Source organism: Dasypus novemcinctus, chromosome 2, assembly GCF_030445035.2.
Source record: "Dasypus novemcinctus isolate mDasNov1 chromosome 2, mDasNov1.1.hap2, whole genome shotgun sequence".
Lineage (NCBI taxonomy): Eukaryota > Metazoa > Chordata > Mammalia > Cingulata > Dasypodidae > Dasypus > Dasypus novemcinctus.
This window is the reverse complement of record NC_080674.1, coordinates 103,397,034-103,416,352: the sequence shown is the minus strand read 5'-3', so window position 1 is coordinate 103,416,352 and position 19,319 is coordinate 103,397,034. Positions and strand designations below refer to the sequence as shown.

Here is a 19,319-nt window from a genome sequence, read left to right as displayed (position 1 = left end):
TTTGCTTAAGTTAATATTTGGAGATTCATTATTAAATATAATTTTATTTCATAATTATATAAAATATTTATATGATTCCAAAGTCTTATCCTCAAAACAAGGTAAATTGAAAAGTTCTACCATCTTTATGTCTCTTCTATTTCCTGAGTTTTGTTAAAGGATGCTTTAGCTTTCCATTTTTCAAAGTTTTTATTTAAGTAAAAATACTGTTAAAGTTAATCAACAGAATAAAAGTACATTATTACCATTGAATTTGTTTACTTACATAATTGTCATTTTTAAAGTTCTGTTTTTACTTTTAATTAAAATATGCGAATTATTCATATTAGGTAAGTCAGAAAGTTAATTATAATTTCTCAGTCCAACATTACAGAGCATTCCCCAAAAGATATTCTCTTGGCTTTTGAAGGTCTCTTTTTGCAAAGTTAATAGTAGAGTCAAGTGAAAACTGATAATGAAGTCAACATATCCTAAGTGCTTTCAAAATTGAAAAACTTACATGTAATAAATGCTTATTAAACTGAAGTGCATTGATAACTACCATTCCTAATAATCCAATCCACTACTGCTTTTCAATATTATGGCGACATGACTGAATAGGACGTTATATTCAAGTTGGTGAGGTCCTTGGACAAAATAGAGTAGAGTAGAAGAGTGCATCAATTCTAGGTCCAATTCCTGGAAACCTTTTCATGATTAATTTGGAGATAATCAGTTTCCACCAATTATCTCCTCTCATCATACCTCCAATACCAGTTATCTACATAGAAGAAAGACTTGTAGAATAGTGGGTTAAAAACAGGTGCATCAATTTTCTTTTATTTTCACAGAGTCAAGGAAACCCAAAGAATATATGCTTTTGGGATAGTTTGGCTGTGGTCATAACTGCTGATTAACTAGTACTTGTCATATTTAAAAAGAAAAATGTCATATCTGGCTTCAACTTCATAAGCAGCTTGAATAACAAATGGCAAAGTTGGCCATAAGTTAAAAATTAAACTAACACTGATCTTGGGTATCTTGAGATGTTTCCACCAGAAGACTCTATCTTTTTAAAAAAGATTTTATTTCCAATTTTAGTGACTAGGTTGAACTTCAGATTGGGGTTATAGATAGGGAGTTCTGTACTGTTGGTATCTGGCATGTGTTGTTGCTGTTCTGGGCCTCAATAGAGGGACTGCCATGTATGTGTCATATGTGCCAGTAGAGAGGTGAAATGTGTTGGGATCAGCATAACTCTAGTTGGGAAACAGGTTGGCCTTTGGATCATTGGAATGGCTAATACCCAAGGAGTGGCCATAAACAGCATCAAGAAACAAGTTTATACCTATGGAGATTTTAGTCAAAATGTGCATCTCCTCCAACACCAGTCCCAGGTACACAAGCATGGGCTAAAATTCCACTTCTTCCATCAAAAGGGTAGGAGTCTCCATGAGCTCCATGTGAAAAAGATATATCAGCCTCACCTGTATTAATCTTTCTGAATACCAGGGAGGGTCACATAACTTGAAAAGTCTTGAATGGCATAGTCAACATCTGAACATGCCAGGTCAGGGGGGCAATTGTGATTCTGTAGGTGATAACATTTCTGCCATACTGGCCTCCCTGGCATGGTATTGAAATAATGAACATTGGGCATCCCACACTGGGGTGCATGCATCATTGCCAGAGTAGATGTGTCCAGTTTTCCAGTCAATATTAACTGCAAGAACTGCTGCATATCCTGGATTTTTACTCTCCATGATGTTCCCACTGACTTTCATTTTTGTCACTGGAATGCTTTCCATTCAGAGGTCATGGGCAAACACCATGTCATTTCCTTCTGCATTTATATTTCTGATCAGGGGAGCAGATCCAAAAGCATGACTTTCAGAGTGATAATCAATAGAAAAAACTTCATTCCAAACTTCTGAGTGATTTAACCCAGTTTACTCTATTCCTTTTCACTCTCCATCTTGATTTTTGATTTAATGAATATCCTTGAAATCTTCTCCTTAGTAGTAGGAGCTGAATACTTTTCTCTATGTGGATTTACCATACTTTATTTAACCAGTGCTCTTCTGTTAAAAGACATAAAGCAAAATGTAGTTTCTATGGTTAAGAGATTTCAAATGGAGTCCAGTTACTCTTTGGAAGTTACTCTTTTGCAGGTCTCAGCCCAATATCACAAACAGCCAAAGTATGCATAGCCTCAAGCAACAATGTTCCTGAAAGACTTCAGGACACAAAGACACCATAAACAAACCACAAGATAAAGAAATCAATTAATTATCTCAACTGAAGTACAACTGTAATACCCAAAATATCCACCAACCACAAGCAACTTGTATAATCTTCCCCTTTTCCTTTAAAAATCTCCTGGAAATGCCAAGGCAGGACACAGTTTGGATAACTGCCTGAATCTATGCTTCCTGAACCACAAGTCTAAGACCCCAGATAAATGCCTTTATTGTTATTAGAGAAAAACCCTGCTCAGTGGGACATGGAGACTGACAATTGCAGGCAGAAAGTTTATTGGCAAGCTTTTGGACTTCAGTGACCCTGCTAGCATGGCAGGGGTCTTGTAGAGAGTCTACAGCCTGCCCATGGAAGGTGGGTATGTGACTTTATACTGTACATCAATAGGTGAGGAAATGTTAGTCTGTGGAGAATGGGTTAGAGTTTGAATAGCCTGGGGTCCAATAAAGGGCTATAAAAGTAAACTTCTTCCCTTGTATGGGTAGGGGGTAGTGGGCTAGGAGTAGGGTATTCTTAGAATGTAAGAGGGGATAACAAAACTCTTGTCTGGAGGGTGTGGAGGTCCTTATCTCATTTTGCTCTATCACTATGTGGTTCCTTTGTTCTTGTGAGGAGATAGTTGGTTTCATTCACTCATGTATTGTTAATCATACACTCTGAACTTTGCAATAAGGAGTCTCTAACATTCCTAATTCATATATATATATATATATAGGGGCCAGAGAAGGGTTCCCTTTTATCCCGGTCAGTGGGTTCTGATTTCTGATCGTGAAGAGGTTGGTATTGGTGTTCATGTAGCAAAAAGATGCCACTCACATATTTTTGAGTTGTTGGTTGTACCATTCAGCATATAAATCAGATGAGAAGCTGTAAGAGACAAGGACCAAAAAGAAGTAGCAACAATACTATCAATAAGGGTGTTATAATGAGTAAAATGACTGCTTTTGGGTGAGGAAAAGTAAGAGAAAAATGAGGACAGCCATGATTGATTTCTGTAGCTGTTGTCTCGGGCCCACTGAATGATTTCTATGTTTTCTTTTAAAATTTTAAGATTGTTTTTTCTACCTATACAGTTTTGTTAATAAAAACAAGTTTCATTTTTGATTCCATAGATGCCTCCTGCGATATTGTGATATTCTCATGGTTGGTTTTGAGATTAGTACATCCTGTTGGATTAAGGGGTGCAGGTTTTGGGGTCACCTGTTAATGGGGCAGGGGAAACCTGCCAGTGCCAGCTGGGGTCATGGGGAGTTATTTTGCTAAATGGGGTTAACATTCCCAACTCTTTTTAATATGGTTAGGTAGAAAGGGACAGTGGGAAGGTGTTGTGGGATTCAGTTATTATTTTCCTTTCAGCATTGAGATATTGTGGCTTCTGTCTCAGTGGCTGGCACTGTATTTTTGCAACAGTAGAAGATAATGTAAGGGATCATGAGTGACATTTTAGGCAGCTGTCTGGATAAACTGAGTTATTGCATGAAATATGTATGGACCTTCTGATATGAGGAGAATGAGAACCATAATTGTGGTAAGGATAGGAATTAACCAAGAAATTCAGGGTGGGCTGTGAAGTTATCACTTTCAGGAGAATGATGAGAAGGATAATAAGATTATACATTCAACATTGAACATTAATGGCATTAGTGGTTGACAATGAAATTACATCATTTGGTGGGCTTATACACATAAAGTTTTAGAGCAAATAGGAGATTTTGGATTATTAACTGTGGTTACATAGCAGTGTATTTGGATGATTTTTTACTTTTCATGGGTTTAGGACTCCCAACCAGCAGGGATGCATAGACCAGTACGGTGATCAAAATAATCTCATTTTTCCCAGTTTGTATAGTTTGAAGCACAGGCAACAACAAATTATTATTACTTCCCTTTTGGGGCTGTGGGGTGCCTGGCAATTTAACTCATAATATCTAAGCCTGCATTGGTTCTGCTGTTAGCATCTCAATTGGAGCTGCAGCCACAGCCCACAGCACTGAATTTAAACTTATCCCATTATTGTAAGGATTCAGTTACAAGAGTCCCATTGCAGTGTCTGCAGTACAGAAAGCATACCTTGCCCTTTCTGAGAGCAGGAGGGAACTGATATAATCCACTTGCCATCATGCTGCTCAAGTCTGTACCCAGCCAGTATGATTCACCCAGTGAGGTAATTATCACAGTCATTGGGGTGAGCATGATGGACACTCATGGGTGATGTTCATGAGCTGCTGGTGACTGACAGGCAGTTGGAACTGCTGGACTAGGCACCACAAGGTCTGGCATTCATGATCTTTGCCTTTTCAGTGGAGTCACTCTGTTGCTTTTGAGTCTCAGTGGTATGGCTCTGGATCTTTGCTAGGGCATCTGCCTCAACATCCAAAGAAAGATATTAGAAGGGGGGCAGGGACATGATAGACAGTCCCCTGTAACAGTTGGCAGGTGTCCCAGATATTTTCCAACAGATCTCTCTTCATCAAATAGGGCAGCCCTCAACAGTTCATTGTTCCTGTCTTGTACTCTGGCTTCTTCTCACAATTGTGACTAAAACTCAAGTGGTATTTATTTAGAATGTGGCCTCTGTCACAAACCCTACCCAAAGCCAATATTGGTACTGGCTACATCCAATTTACAGGGTGAGTTAAGATCCATGCACCTTACTGCTTGAGGCTATGTTTTAAAAGCAGGCTGCTGGGAGAGGTTCTTATTTCCATGAGCAACCTTTTCTGATTAACACATATAGTGGTTTTAATATCTGAGCTAATGAGGGATGAAGCGTTTTCAGTACCCCACCAATATTATAAACCTCTCATATAAATATGAGAAAACATTGCACTTTATCAATTACAGCAGAGGGTACAGTTTTTTGTTTTACTCAAGGAAACACCATTTAGGAATTTGATAGACAGCCAGGACTTTGTAGCTTGTTCTAATTGTTTGCCTGTACTAGGCAGTGGAGGAGGGGCATGACCTGAGGGATCAAAGTTGGAAGAAGGGTTTTCTCTGTGTGGAAGGCAGGGAGGGGCGGGCTGGGGAGACAAGCGCCAGCCCTGGCACCTGTATGAGGAGGGGAGAAAGTTGGGGCGGAAGACAGTGACAGTGAGAAGTGGGAAGAAGGGGAGTCAGAGGACGAGGAGGGTGGAGCGTGGAGGTGATGTCCAAGGTATATATGGAGGAGGTGCAAGGGGAGCCTGATCAGCTGGATCAAAGCCAAGGTTCTCGGGGGGGGGTTTGGGAGTCGGAAGGGAGGAAAAAGTCTCTGAGATGTTTTTTGGTGTAAAAGAACAGGATCAACAGATGGAGGGGTGGTTATGAAAATAGAAGAAGGCCTGAACATAAGCAATCTCAGGCCCCTTGCCACTGTGCTGGTTAAAGTTCTTTAAGTCTTGGAGAACTTGGAAATCAAAAGTGCATTTTCTGGTCATTGGCTTTCATTGTCCAACTCATATTGCAGCCACACAGAGGTCAAATAGAAAATGAGTTTTTTAAGTTTAATGTTTCTTTACAGGTTCAGAATTTTAAGGTTATGAAGGAGACAACCCAGAAGTGTGTTTTTTTGGGGGGGTGGGGGTGGGGCAAAATTGAATTCCCTGTTTTTGGTGGCATGGGTAAGGCTAAGAATCTATAGAACAAGGACGATTCTAAGTGAGACAGGCATCCCCAAATCAGTCAGAAAACCCCAAAGAAATAGGAAACTGCATTTAAAACCAGACATCTTCAAAACCAAGGGATTTTTTCCCCATGAGGACTCAGGCTTCCACTTGCCATGGCCCCTGGGGACAGCAGTGAGGAACACTGACCTAGCACTAGGTTTTAAAGTGGTTGTACTAGATATCAGAAGAGAGAGAGAGAGAGAAAGAAAGAGACAGACAGAGAGAGAGTGAAAGAGAAAGAAACAGAGAGAGACAGAGAGAGAGAGAGAGAGAATGGATCCTCTAGCAGAGAAATCCTTGACTCATCCAGCTATGATTTGGTGTCCGGTGTTGTAGGGTGGCACCGTGTGGGAGCGCGGTGACAGCAAGGGTCGGCTCGTCTCCAGGCGCCGGTGTGAGTCGGACCCGGGTGGCGGGAACGGGCGTTAAGGCCCTCCGCTTGGGGTTCGGGCGTACTGCCCGCCCCTCTGCCCAGCTGCACCCGCTTCCCCCTCAGTGGCCTAACCCTGCCTTTCCCCCGAGGGCCACCGCCGCGCCATGACAGCCCCGCCTTGCTGCCGCCGAGAACCCTGGCTACCCCGTCTTCTGCCCCGCAACCAGTGATGCACCCCTGCACGAACCTATCAGCCGTCTGCCGCCCCCCCGGCCACGCCCCAGCCCCTCCCCCGTCTTCGCCCTATATTAACCGCTGTACTTCCTGAATAAATCAGACTTGCGCACAGATCCTGGTCTCCTCGGTAGTCTTCTTCCTACCGCGCGTCCTCCGCACCTTGCCGGCCCCGGAGCGCCTTCTCGGAAGGCCCCTCCGTGTGTTGCAGCCCTCCGCCCGAGCCCACACCGCCCCTGCAGCAGCCCTCCGGGCGAGCCCACACTGCGACACGGTGTTGGATGGGTTCTCTCGGCAGTGGCAGGGTGGAAACTCCTCAGTAATCAATCAGTCTCAGTGTGACCCCAGACCTGGATTTTTGACACCAAAAGTTAGAGAAAAATGGCGCTCACTGGGATATGGAGACTGACAATTGCAGACAGAAACTTTATTGGCAAGCTGTCCCAATAGAGGGGGTCTGAAGAATAGACTTCAGTCCTCCCCAGCATAGCAGAGATCTGAAGAGAGACTTCAGCTTGTCCATGGAAGGTAATAGATATGACTTTATTCAGGACATCAATAGGTGGGGAAATGTTAGTCTGTGGGAGAGGGTTAGAGTCCAAGTATAGCCTGGGGTCCAATAAGGGGCAGTAAAAGTGAATTCCTACCCTCATATGGCTAGGGGGTAGTGGGCTAGGAGGTAGGGTATTCTTGGAATGTAACAGGGGATAACAAAACCCTGAACAGGAGGGAGCGGAGGTCCTTATCTCATTCTGCTCCATCACCATGTGGTTCCTTTGTTCTTATGAGGAGATGGTTGGTTGCATTCACTCATGCTCTGTTAATTTTACACTCTGAATTTTGCAGTAAGAAACCTCTAACAATTGACCTGAAGCTTAGTTACATATTTCTAGGTTGACACTTCTGATGGGCAATATATTAGTGACCCAAAGGGGTGCTGATGAAAAATAGCAGAAATCAGCTGTTTTTTTTATAAAGGTTATTTATTTGGGGTAGAAGCTTACAGTTACTAGGCCATAAAGCATAAGTTACTTCCCTCACCAAAGTCTTTTGCCAAATGTTGGAGCAAGATGATTTGCTGACATTTGCTAGGATTCAGGCTTCCTGGGTTCCTCTCTTCCTGGGTCTTGCTTCTCCCTGGGCTCAGGATTCCTCTCTTCCCAGGGTTTGTTTCTCTTCAGACTCAGGGTTCCTCTCTTCCTGGGGCTTGCTTCTCTTTTTTCACAACCAGGCTCCTCTGTGTGCTTATTTTCTGGGGCTCCAGCTCAAGACTCCAGCATCACAACTCCAACTTCAAAATTCTAACATCAAAAATTCCAACTCTGTCCTTTGCCATGTCTTTTATCTGTGATTCCCCACCCACCAAGGGTTGGGGATTCAACACCCTACAGATGTGGCCCAATCAAATCCTTAATCATTATTTAATCAAGCAAAAGTAAAACCTCTGAATCCAATATACTCTAATATGCCCAGAGGAAAAGACCAGTTTACAAACATAATCCAATATTTCTTTTTGGAATTCATCCGTAATATGAAACTGCTATGGTCATTTAGGTTGTTTGTAGTCTTTTGCCTTTATGAAAATGTTCAGTGAAAATTATTTCCCATATGTCTTTGTATTTCTTCCAATTTAGAAGATTATTAAAACAATCCTTGCTGTGTTAAAAAGTGAAATATAAAAGTAGGTCTGTAAAATATTATCAAATTATTCACTAAATGGTTGTATTGATATTCTACAGCCATGGAGATAGAATATATTATCGAAGTTTTGGATTGTGCCAATCCAATAGGAAAAAAAAGTGGTATTTTAACATAGTATTTTTTTCATATCTTCTAAGAAAATTGAGTATGTTTTCATGTGATTAAGAGTAATTGTAACCAAGAATTAAGAACTAACAAGCAATTATGATTACTGAATCATTATATAGATGCTTTCTCTTACTTTTTCCAGTTTATTATGGGATAACCAAAAGGTAATACCTGAAATTATTGAAACTCCCTATCCTGGTCTTACCCTTTTTATGGTTATTCTGAATTAGGCTTGCCCTTGTGAATGCTTGCTATTGTGATGGTAACTGAGGCAGGCTAGGATAGGGGCCTAAGGGGAGAAAGGGTGCAGTCAGAAAGTACTAGGGCAATAAGGACAAAACAGTCAGTTCTGTGTAAAACTCCTGCTCAAAGTCACCCATCTTTGCCTGCACCTGACAGTAGAAAGTTCCACCAACTAGGGAGGAATCAGCCACCCAAGTCTGAATCCCAAAAGTCAATAGAAAATGAGAAGCCAATTCTTACACCCTACGCTGATCCTCACTCAGCCCCAGACACTCAGAATCAATGAAAATGTTGTTTCCAATCCTTCTTTTGTATAACAGGGCCAATGAAAATGTTGAAACTCACAGGTCTTCATTTACATGGAGAAAGGAAGAGGGTGGCGGGGAGACCAGCCTTAATGAGACCCCAGCCCCAGTGGTGTTGTTCCTTGAGCATGCCTATGCCCACACCCCTAGTTCAGGTGTATACTTTCACTTTCTTTCATTTTATAGTTAATCCTTTACTTGTTTACTTAATCTGTGGCATGTCTTTGAATTCTTTCTCCTGATGTGGCCAAGAACCTGGAAACCCAATGCCAGCACCAGTAACTACTCCACTCTCTCTGTTCCTCTATAAAAACCCTAAACTCAAATTCAGGGAGACAGATTTTTAGGCCCATAGACCATCTGATCTCCTTTCTATGATTTAGAAATAAACTCTATCTCTCTTTGAAACCCCGATGTCTCAGGAATTGGACACTGGAAGTACATCTGGCAAGGAACCTGCTTTTGTTCAGTAACATCATTTGCATTGCATTTACTTCGACTAGTCTCTTTAAATTCTAGTCAAGTTTCCAATAGAGTTGTTGGAAATGTTATTTTATTTTTTAGAAGATATTTAGATAGTAAGTGGGAATAGAAATCATAGATGCTATTTTTTTTTTTTTTTGCCATGCTTGTATTTTGATGTAATTATATGTATGCTTTTTTTCCTATTTTGCTACTGGATTTTTAATCATAGTTACAAAAGCTTTTTGTAGTTCCAGGTAAAGGAGATATTCCTAAATTTTACTAGTACTTGTATGCTTTTATTTTATTACATTTAAATTTCTAATTTATTTGTACTTTGTCTTAGTGTTTACCAAGTTATGTATTTTTGGGTATATAAAATTAAAAACAAAATCTTCTCTCAATCCAGAAAATCTCTCCACAAATGTAGAAGAGAAAGAAAAACAGTATTTTTTTTAAAATTAAATAAGCATTAAACTAGAATGTAATATATCACAGGTAATCTTCAAAGAGAGTGCAACAGAAAAAGAGCTTATCCTTTGAATGAGGCAAATAAGACACAACCAATTAGGTAGATAGTCTCAAGATATTTCTGAGGTAGGCTTGTATTTTGAAGCCAGCAACACTGAGAAAATTATGCTCATCTCTTCCTAAGAAACTGAGAATTAGGGGCAATATCTTCCTTGTTTACATTTTAAAAAGACAAAGAAAAAGAAGTTACAATTTTAGATTGCCTAAACCAAATACTAAGACATGGCAGGCAAGAAGTCTCTTCATTTAGGATCGACAAGAATTAAACTTAACTTAACTTTTAATTTTTAAATTTGTTTTGGCTTTACAGTATCCAATTTTATTTTGTTTTTTCTATCATTTCGTCCTCTGTAAACCACATATTAAAAATTCTGTGTTTTCTCCTACTGATTTGAGATGCTACCATTTACAGATACTTAATATCCATTTAAAAATTTGGTCTTTTTCTGGATTTTCTATCCTGTGCCTATGGCTATTCATATAATACCAGACTCTCCTAATGAATGATAGGATTATCCCTTCCTTTCCCTCCATCTTCCCCTTCTCTTTTTAGTATTTTCCTCCTTATTCTCTTTATTTTCCTTTAAATGCAAAATGTAATCTTCTTTCCCAATTACAGAAAAGAACAATCAATTACATATTATTGAGGTTGCAGTCTTAGTAAGAACTGGCATCTTTATGTTGTTCCATCCAAGAACTTGGAATATATTTCCGTATTTTTTCAATTCTACTTTTAATTCTATCAGAATTGCTTTGTAGTTTTCCTCTTATAGGTTTTGCAGGTATTTTCTTGCTACATTTACACATTTTTGTTATTGCATATGTCTTCTTCTTCTATTATCTTGATTAGAATTATTTTAATGAGTGTAAGATAATAGACCAAGCCTAGCAGATTCAACAATTTAATAAATAGACCTATAATTTGGACATTGAGGATGGTTCATGAGAAAAGGCAAAAAAAAAAAAAATAGAAATTATATCCAGCACTCATCATCCAATGTGAATATATATATCCCTAACAAAAAGGATAGCTCACTAGGCTATTACTTAAATTCTCCATATTTAAGTAAGTGTTTAAATGTTTAACTGAATTTAAATGATATATTGATGTACATTTATATACACCAGAAAAAAAGTACTTGGTCTTACATACTTTAAATATAAAATGCACTTTTCCTACCCCAACCTTTACATACCCATACACAGGAAGAGCTCTTGTTGCAAGAACATTTTCTAGGTGACTTCAGTCTTATATCTAACTCCAAAACCATTCCTTAACCTAAATTTTACAGCTTCATACATATTTAGCCCTTATAATGGTTCAGTATGACAAGTACAAATTTTCATGGTGGATATGAAAAATTGGCCTCCTCTAAGACCCTATATTCTCCTGTGTCTAGTACAAATAACAACTTGTATATAAGATGTAATTTATTTGATCATTGTATGATATAAGTTTCATTTCCATCTAAAATGGCTTTGTTTATAAGCAAAACTTTGCTGAACTGTGTAATTTATGTAGACACTTAAAAAAATTTTTTTATATAATTCATACATTCTTAAAGAATCATAAAAAAGTTAGAAACTGATGTGTAGGGTTGAACAATATTAATTTCCCAAGGAACTGAATTAGTCAACAAAATGTTAGGAAATATGTGCTTTCTAAATTAGAAGTGATTAAAAGGAAAAATGGGACAAAATATGATTCACCTTACTATCCTGATGAATTGACTGTTTATATATTTTTCTTATGTCCTATGTTCAAAACATAAGGTCTTCAAGAGATACTTATGGTAATTTTTAAATAGTAGAGAAATTCCATATGCATAAATATTGTAATTTCTATGAATGTAGAAATGCATTAAGACTCTATAATTTAGGAAAATCAATTTTTTTTAATAGTTTGTATTACTTAATTTACTGAAAGGATAAGAATTATATTGGCCTTTTTCATCCCTGGAAAGGATGACAGACATAACATCTGACACAATTTTAAGCATTCAAATATATTTATGAGTGAAAAAAAAACTAATAGATTAATGTATATTATAGTAGCACCTACTCTCCAAAGTATCATGCTTTACTCACTGCATGAATGATAGGAAAGAATAGCAAAGTTGAGATTGTAATTGTTAGCATAAGCTCAAGTAGTTATGTATGTAATTGGCCTTGGAGAAAGAAATAATTAAGCTTTCAAGTGAGTTTTTGTAAATTTGATTCAGTCATTCTTCAAAGTTTAGTAAGTCATAAAACTGCTCTATCACAGTTAGGACAATTTCTATATTAAAAGCAAAACAATAAGTGAACAGAAGTAAGGATGTATCATATATTAAAAGCAATAAGAAAGACTGAACACGTTAACTTAAATAACATACTACTTTCATTTTAGCTATAATCTATCAACAGAGGTTAGAAACACTGGTAATCAAATGTTCTTTTTTCATTAATAATATTTGGAAAATATTGTTTAGTTAATGCCATAGATTTGTTATGCTTATACTTTCAAAATTTGAGACCCAAGAGAAGGTAATTCAAGGTGCCCTTGGTAGCATAAATCTGGAAACCACTAAGATAGGCTGTAAAGAATATTTATATTCTTGAAGCAGCACAGATTTCTTGTAAGCTACTTAAAACTGCCTGCTTTTTAGTGCACTTGTCCTTTGACTTTAAAGTGCATATTTACCTTGTTAAGAACTGTGTCAGTAAGTGTATTTACTAATATGAGTAACTGTACAGACCTAGAGGCTGAATCTGATCAATGCTTTTCTCTGTAAACAAGGCAAGGCTAGCAGTAATCTTACGATGTGGACATCTATATTGGTTTCTTGCATTACAGCCATATGTTACCACAAACTAATGGGAGAAAAAGGGCATACATTATTGGGTGATATTAGTGTTTGTGAAATATCCATTTAGAACTGTACCTTGAAATCATAAGACGTTGATATTGGATGCTGCCTCTGCAAAACTCTGCAACTTTTGATTAATAGATCCTTCACAGTATTTCATCATTTATTTTGCAACTTCTTATGATTTTTTGCCTTCTGCAGTTACCACTTTTGTTTGGTATGCTGTTTGTCTTTCAATCTACTTCTTTTAAAACCCACCTAGTTTATGAAAGCTATTCAAGCTAAGGCGTTCTCTAATGCATGAATCTTCTTTTGATCTATGGCCCTGTGTGCCCGGAGAATTTGTTTAATATGTCACATGAATTTCTTTGAGATGCTAACAATGAATACTCAATATCTATCCTTGTCAAAATAAAGTGGTAAGTGGCATATGGGGCGGTGTTGAGAACACAATCTCGAACAAAAGGAACAGAAATAGTTTAAGGCATCTTTATTATTTTCCTCCTTGACTTTGTCACAATCCACAAACGTCAACTCCTATCCTTTCCATTATTCTCAAATCCAACTCCCGTAAAATGTTTCATCCTAATTTTAGCATATATAACCCTCTAATATCTAACTTCATTCATGCTTCTCTTTATCTTGTTTAGAAAAAAAAAAAAAATCTGTACTTCTTTCCAAGTTTGGACATAAAAGCCTAGGATTTCATGTAATTAATTTACTAGGTGTCAAAATGTTTCTTTAGCATTTCAATGCAATTACAAGTATTCTAATAAATTTGCTAGTATTCATATTGCATAGTATTCAACAAATACTATGAAGTAAACCACACAATGGAGTGTAGCTTTTTGTTGCATTCATTTTGATTAAAATAAATCATTGGCAAATTATTTCATTAAAAGAAGAATTATTGTGGGTTCCAGAAAATGGCATTGAAGTAGGTCTGCTGGACTCACCTCTCTTATGAAAACAGAGGAAGGGCAGAAGCTGCCTGAAGGAGCTGCTTTGGAGATCTGCAGACCAAGGGAGTGCCAGCAGGGAGTGGGGACAGAGATACAAAGAGGTGGAAATGAAAATAGTGAGTTAATTGCCCCCCCCCCCCCATAGTGCTATTCCCCATTCTCAAGGCAAACAGCCTTGGAAAAGTCTGTAATTGAAGGAGATCAATGAGAGGGAAAAGGAGGAGTCAATGGAAGGCCGAGTGTGGTTTCTCTTTCAGAAGGTTAACCAGCATGGCTGGGCTTTGAAATCTGGCTCTAATAGGCCTGGAAACACCAGCAGTAGAGGCTAGAAAGTCATGCCCATGGAAAGGTCCACCAACAGGGCTATCTGCTGGCATGCAGAAAAGAGAAGAGGAGAATAAAGACTGTTTGGAGTCTCTTGTCACTAACCCCAAATCCCCTTAGATATGATCTGCACCCCATCAGTGGTTTCCTGGCCTTGCTTTGATAACTTAAACAATTTTAAAGATTTATAATAAATTTATAATAAATAGAACCAAAGAAAAGCCATGAAACTAAACTACCAGGCAAGAAAATTTTGACTAAATTTTTATGCTCTTAGGTCTATAGAAATAATATTATTAATGCATCCCATTTGAATCAATGTGTTTCCAGCACAGTATTGCGTTTGTTGAGCTGTTGTTCAATAATGGGCATTAATTTCCCATAAAATCTTAATAACTCATGTGACTCACTGGATGAATATCTGGATGGTGTTGTTAATTAGTTATCTACAACTTAAGAAATTATAGAGATTATTTAAAAATTCCTTAACTTCTCAAATGACTGTGACACTGGGATCTTTAGATAATACAGTGCCCCTTACTGGTAAAATCCTTCAAGTGCTTTGTAGTTTCTCACTTAAGTTGAATCTTAGAGTCATTTCCAATCTATTATAGAAAATGCAGTTTTATGCCTTGAAGATGCATTTTATTTAAGTTTTAAAAAACCAAAGCATATTCAATATATTGGTCAAAGAAGCCTTTATTTCATAAAATTAAATTTAAAGCATCAGAAAAATGATGCTTATTATTTGTGCATAAGGACTGAATGGAATTGTTACATGTGTTTAGTAAGGAAAAATAGAACTTTAAAAGGAAAGCTGATAGATTTTATATGATTTTAACTACAGGCATATAAGACATTCGAATTTGCATTTGCACCTTTTATTTCTGCTTATTAATTTTCTATTTTATTAAAAAATGACATACTATGAATTCCATTGATTCAATGAGATGTTAATTTCCTAGGCTAAGGTTACATTGGAGTTCACAAACGGTTTATTCATTTTGATTGAAATGGCTATTTTTATTTGCATAGCAGTGAGTACTAATTAAAGTAATTTAATTATATAGAGAGATAATCAGTTAATACTTTAACAGTGCAAAATACATGAAAAATTAATTTAAAAGTCAAATGTCTTACGGGAAGAAACATCTCAGCTTCAATGGAAAGAAGATGGAATGTTATGAGATGTGTCTTGTCTCTTGACTTCAGGAAAAGCTCATGTTTTAGTTACATAGTTATATGCATGTTGTGTTGTACTGTGACTGTGACTTGTAAGTCATAAGTCAAAGTGATACAATATCTCTGCCTACATCTTGAACTCTATTTTATTTTATTTTATTATTTTTTAACCTGTTTTAGGTATTGATCAGCATTCTTACCTTCGTATTCAGCTAAAAAAACTGTTGGTGGACAAATATCCATACTGTTAAGGACTATGCATTCAGGGTACAAGATGCACAAACTGCATATGATATAGAAGTGTTTTCTCCTTAATATTTTGACATACTATACAGAATAATAAATACTCCAGATAGCAAGAAGTTAAGAAATCATGCAATTACTTACTTAAAGTTCTGAAAGTCATCTCACTTTCTCCACAGTGGGGCAGTTATGCAGTGTTATGATCTCCTTCACAGTGCTGAGAAGCCTTACATACCTCAGCTGCCAAGCATCAGAATGTGATTAGGATACTTTCTGTTGGCCTTCGAAGCCTGAGTTATATTTTTCATACCATTTTGCAAGCCCAAATATAGAAAAAAATAAACCCAAAATTCATGGGCCAAATAATGAAGAAGTCTGCCCCATGAATGGTACCTGCACCATAAACTCTACCTATCCTGGGACTAGGAGCAATGGTGCTGCTATTTTATTGTTACGATATCCTTTTTCCTAAACATGGTCTATTTAGAGCTGGAAGTAGACTATTCACCTTTCAAACTCTAAGACAAGAAAGCGGCATACATTTGTCTTCGTTCCATTAGTTTTATTCTGGTTTATAAAGGGAAAGATGGATCCAACTTATTCAGAATCCATCTGTCATTTTGTCCTGCTGTCACAGTGCCTGGTCCTTGCCTGCAACTACTCAAGATTGTTGATTTGCTAAAAGCAAGCTGTCAATATATTTATCCACTTACTTTCTTGCTCTTACCCATGACCCTATGGCATTCTGCCATTTACAGGCAAGTGCACTACTTTTCATGTTTAATGATTATTGCTCCTATTTTCCCATCTATGTCTAGAGGCAAATTTAGAGATGATGACATGAAATGTTTGACAAGTTCTGAGTCAAACAGTGCAATGTTAATTGAGGCTAAGTCATCTTTGACAGCATGAGCAGTAAAAAAAAAAAATCATGGCAGTACTGCCTTTTGAAAGCAACACCTCTTAATATCTTTTCATTGACAAAGAACCACATAAAATATTTATTAAAATGTATCTGGATGTTAAAAGTTTTACTTTAAAAGGTACATACTAGATAAGGAATATGAGAAAAATTATTGAAAATAATTACCATAGAAACTGAATAGTTGTTAAATATATTACTCTATTTATACCTTCTAAGTATTAATATAAGAATATTAAGGATAATTTATTGTTTCCTTCATAGTAATGACTGAGACTACCATTTACAAATGACAAAAGTATATTTCTACTGATATCATTGACATTGATATTTCAATGTATATATTCATTCAACAAACATTTTTATATCTCTCAGGTCTAGAAAAGACACCTTATGCAGAGACTTCAAATGATTTAGAGTTATACAAATACACACACACATATGAATGTGTATATATACTAACAGACTTGTGTGTGAGTGTATGTATGTGAAATGGTAGGATTAAATATATATGAGAACTCACTATTAGCAGAAAGATCAAAACATAAAACACAGCAGTATGGCAAACTCAATGAATGGGTAGTTCAGAAGTGAATGAAAAGAAAATTTTAAGTTTATACTCTGGGGTGTGAGAGAAGGAATCTTCTCTGGAAGTCTGATTTCAAGGTAAATATTGATATTCTTTGAAAAATGGTTCTTATATTTTTATTAGTGAAGTTGTGAGTTTATAAAACAATCATGCATAACATACAGGATTCTCATACATCACTCTACCACCAACATGTTGCAATGTTGTGAAATATTTTTTTTTACAAATGATGAAAGAACATCATCAAAATATTCCTGCTAACTATGGTCCATAATTTACACCTGGGATATTTTTTCCATATACCCCCTAATATTAATACCATTTATTAGTATTGTACATTTGTTATAGTTCATGAGAAATTTGTATTATTAACAACAGTCCACCACCCACCACACAGTTCACTGTGTTATATAGTCCCATGCCTTGAACAATCCATTCAAAATGAATGCTCAGTGGCTTTCTGTTTTATCACAGTATTTTGCTGTTATTACCTCAGTTTTAGAACTTTCCATTACTACTACCAGAAAAATCGCATGCCCTTTTGTAGCTCCTATTGTTGACCTTAAGCATTGATATAGTACATAATTTGCTATTGATGCAAAAATATTACAGTATTACTATTAACTATATACCATAAGTTAAATTGTATTTTTCCACGAAATCGACTATATTTTTAATACCTTATAATAGTGACATACATTTGTTCTAGTTCATAAAAGAAAATTCTTTTATTTGGAGTATTAACCACAATCCTTATCCACCACTGAGTTCACTACGTTATATAGTCCCTAGATTATCATCTAGCTTTCCTTCTATTGACATTTACATTACTAGACTATCCCTTTCAGCCACAATCACATTTATAAATCATCAGTGTTAGTTACACACACTATAAAATGTTGCCATCAACTCTCTCCATTTCCATTTCCAAACATTTACAATTGTATTTAGTTCATATTAGTGAGACCATATAATATTTGTTCTTTTGTGTCTGGCATATTTCATACAACATACTGTCCTCAAGTTTTCTCCATGTTGTTCTCTGATATGATCATATGGTCTTGATCCATCATGGTTGCAGCATGTCCTTGCCTGATGGTCATATTCTGTGAACTTGTATGTTCACATTCAATATAACACCAAGACTGAGTGCCATGCAACAGTAAGGAGTAGTTGATAGACTGTCAGGGATGCTTTTCTCTTTATCACCTATGAACTTAAGCGCCATACATTCATTTAAAAAATACATTGCTAACCTACAAAGTCTAATACACATTGATAAAAACGTTTAATAAAAGCAATCTTTGTGCTTTTCTTTCATGGAGTTTATAGTCTAATAGTGGATATTAACATTATTCAAGTATTCCAAAACAAATATAATAATTCAATTATAGTACCTGTTACATAGGAGAAGTAAATGATGGTATGATGACTTATAAAAGGGAGATAGTGTTAGTTAACAAAGTTAAGGAAATTACAAAAGATTTCTCAGAGAAAGTCATATTTGTTTTTATTTTTTTTAAGGAGGTATAGGGCATTGAGCCCATGACCTCATACATGGGAAGCAGATGCTCAACCACTTGAGCTATATTCGTTATCCACACTTGATTTTGAGACCTCAGGAATGAAGGTAAATAGGGAAGACAATAGCACTCAAAGGTGAGGGAGTATAACTACAAAGATCCTATATAATGATAGCTTTTACTGTGTATACATCTCTGATAAGTGTCTCTTTTTTTTTTTTTTTAAGATACTGAGGATTGTATCCAGGATCTCATACATGTGAAGCAGTCAATCAACCACTGAGCCAAACACACTCCCCTGAAATAAGACTTTTATAGCAAGATAAGGGAGAGAATGGAGCTTGATGTAAGATGAAATATGGGTTAAATCACATGCAAGGATTTGTAAACCTTATTAAAGAATTTTATTTTCATTGCAAGAGAAATGAGACAACATTGAAGTCTCTCTACGCAAGCAGCTAACAAATGAGACTTATTTTGTAAAGGTCATTCTGACTGCTGGATAAATATATGCGTGGATGGGGAATGGGGTCAAAATGGGTGGGGTTAGAACAATTTAGGAAGCTATTGCAATAGTTCAGATGAGAGCTGATAATAGCTGAACTAATTGGAATTATAGCCATAGAGGTTCTGAGAAGTAGATATATTCAAGAACATTTAAAAAAACCCTGTAAATTGATAAATTTGCAATACATTTAATAAAGTTTAATAAAAATAAAGTTAATGACATAACTTCTAGTTTGAACAACTGAGTGGTGGTTCCATTTACCTATTTAAGGAAAGTTGGCTCTTACATTTCTGCCCTCAAGATTTTGGAGGAGGGAGAAATAATAAACTAATTCTTGCAGGAATGGAATTTGAAATAATTTTGAAAATCTGATCT

General features: G+C 36.6%; 1 pseudogene; it reads right to left on the bottom strand.

Moving 5' to 3' along the window:
• Positions 1-546: 546 nt before the first annotated feature.
• Positions 547-1,900, bottom strand: LOC101425198 (macrophage metalloelastase pseudogene; annotated as a pseudogene).
• Positions 1,901-19,319: the final 17,419 nt, after the last annotated feature.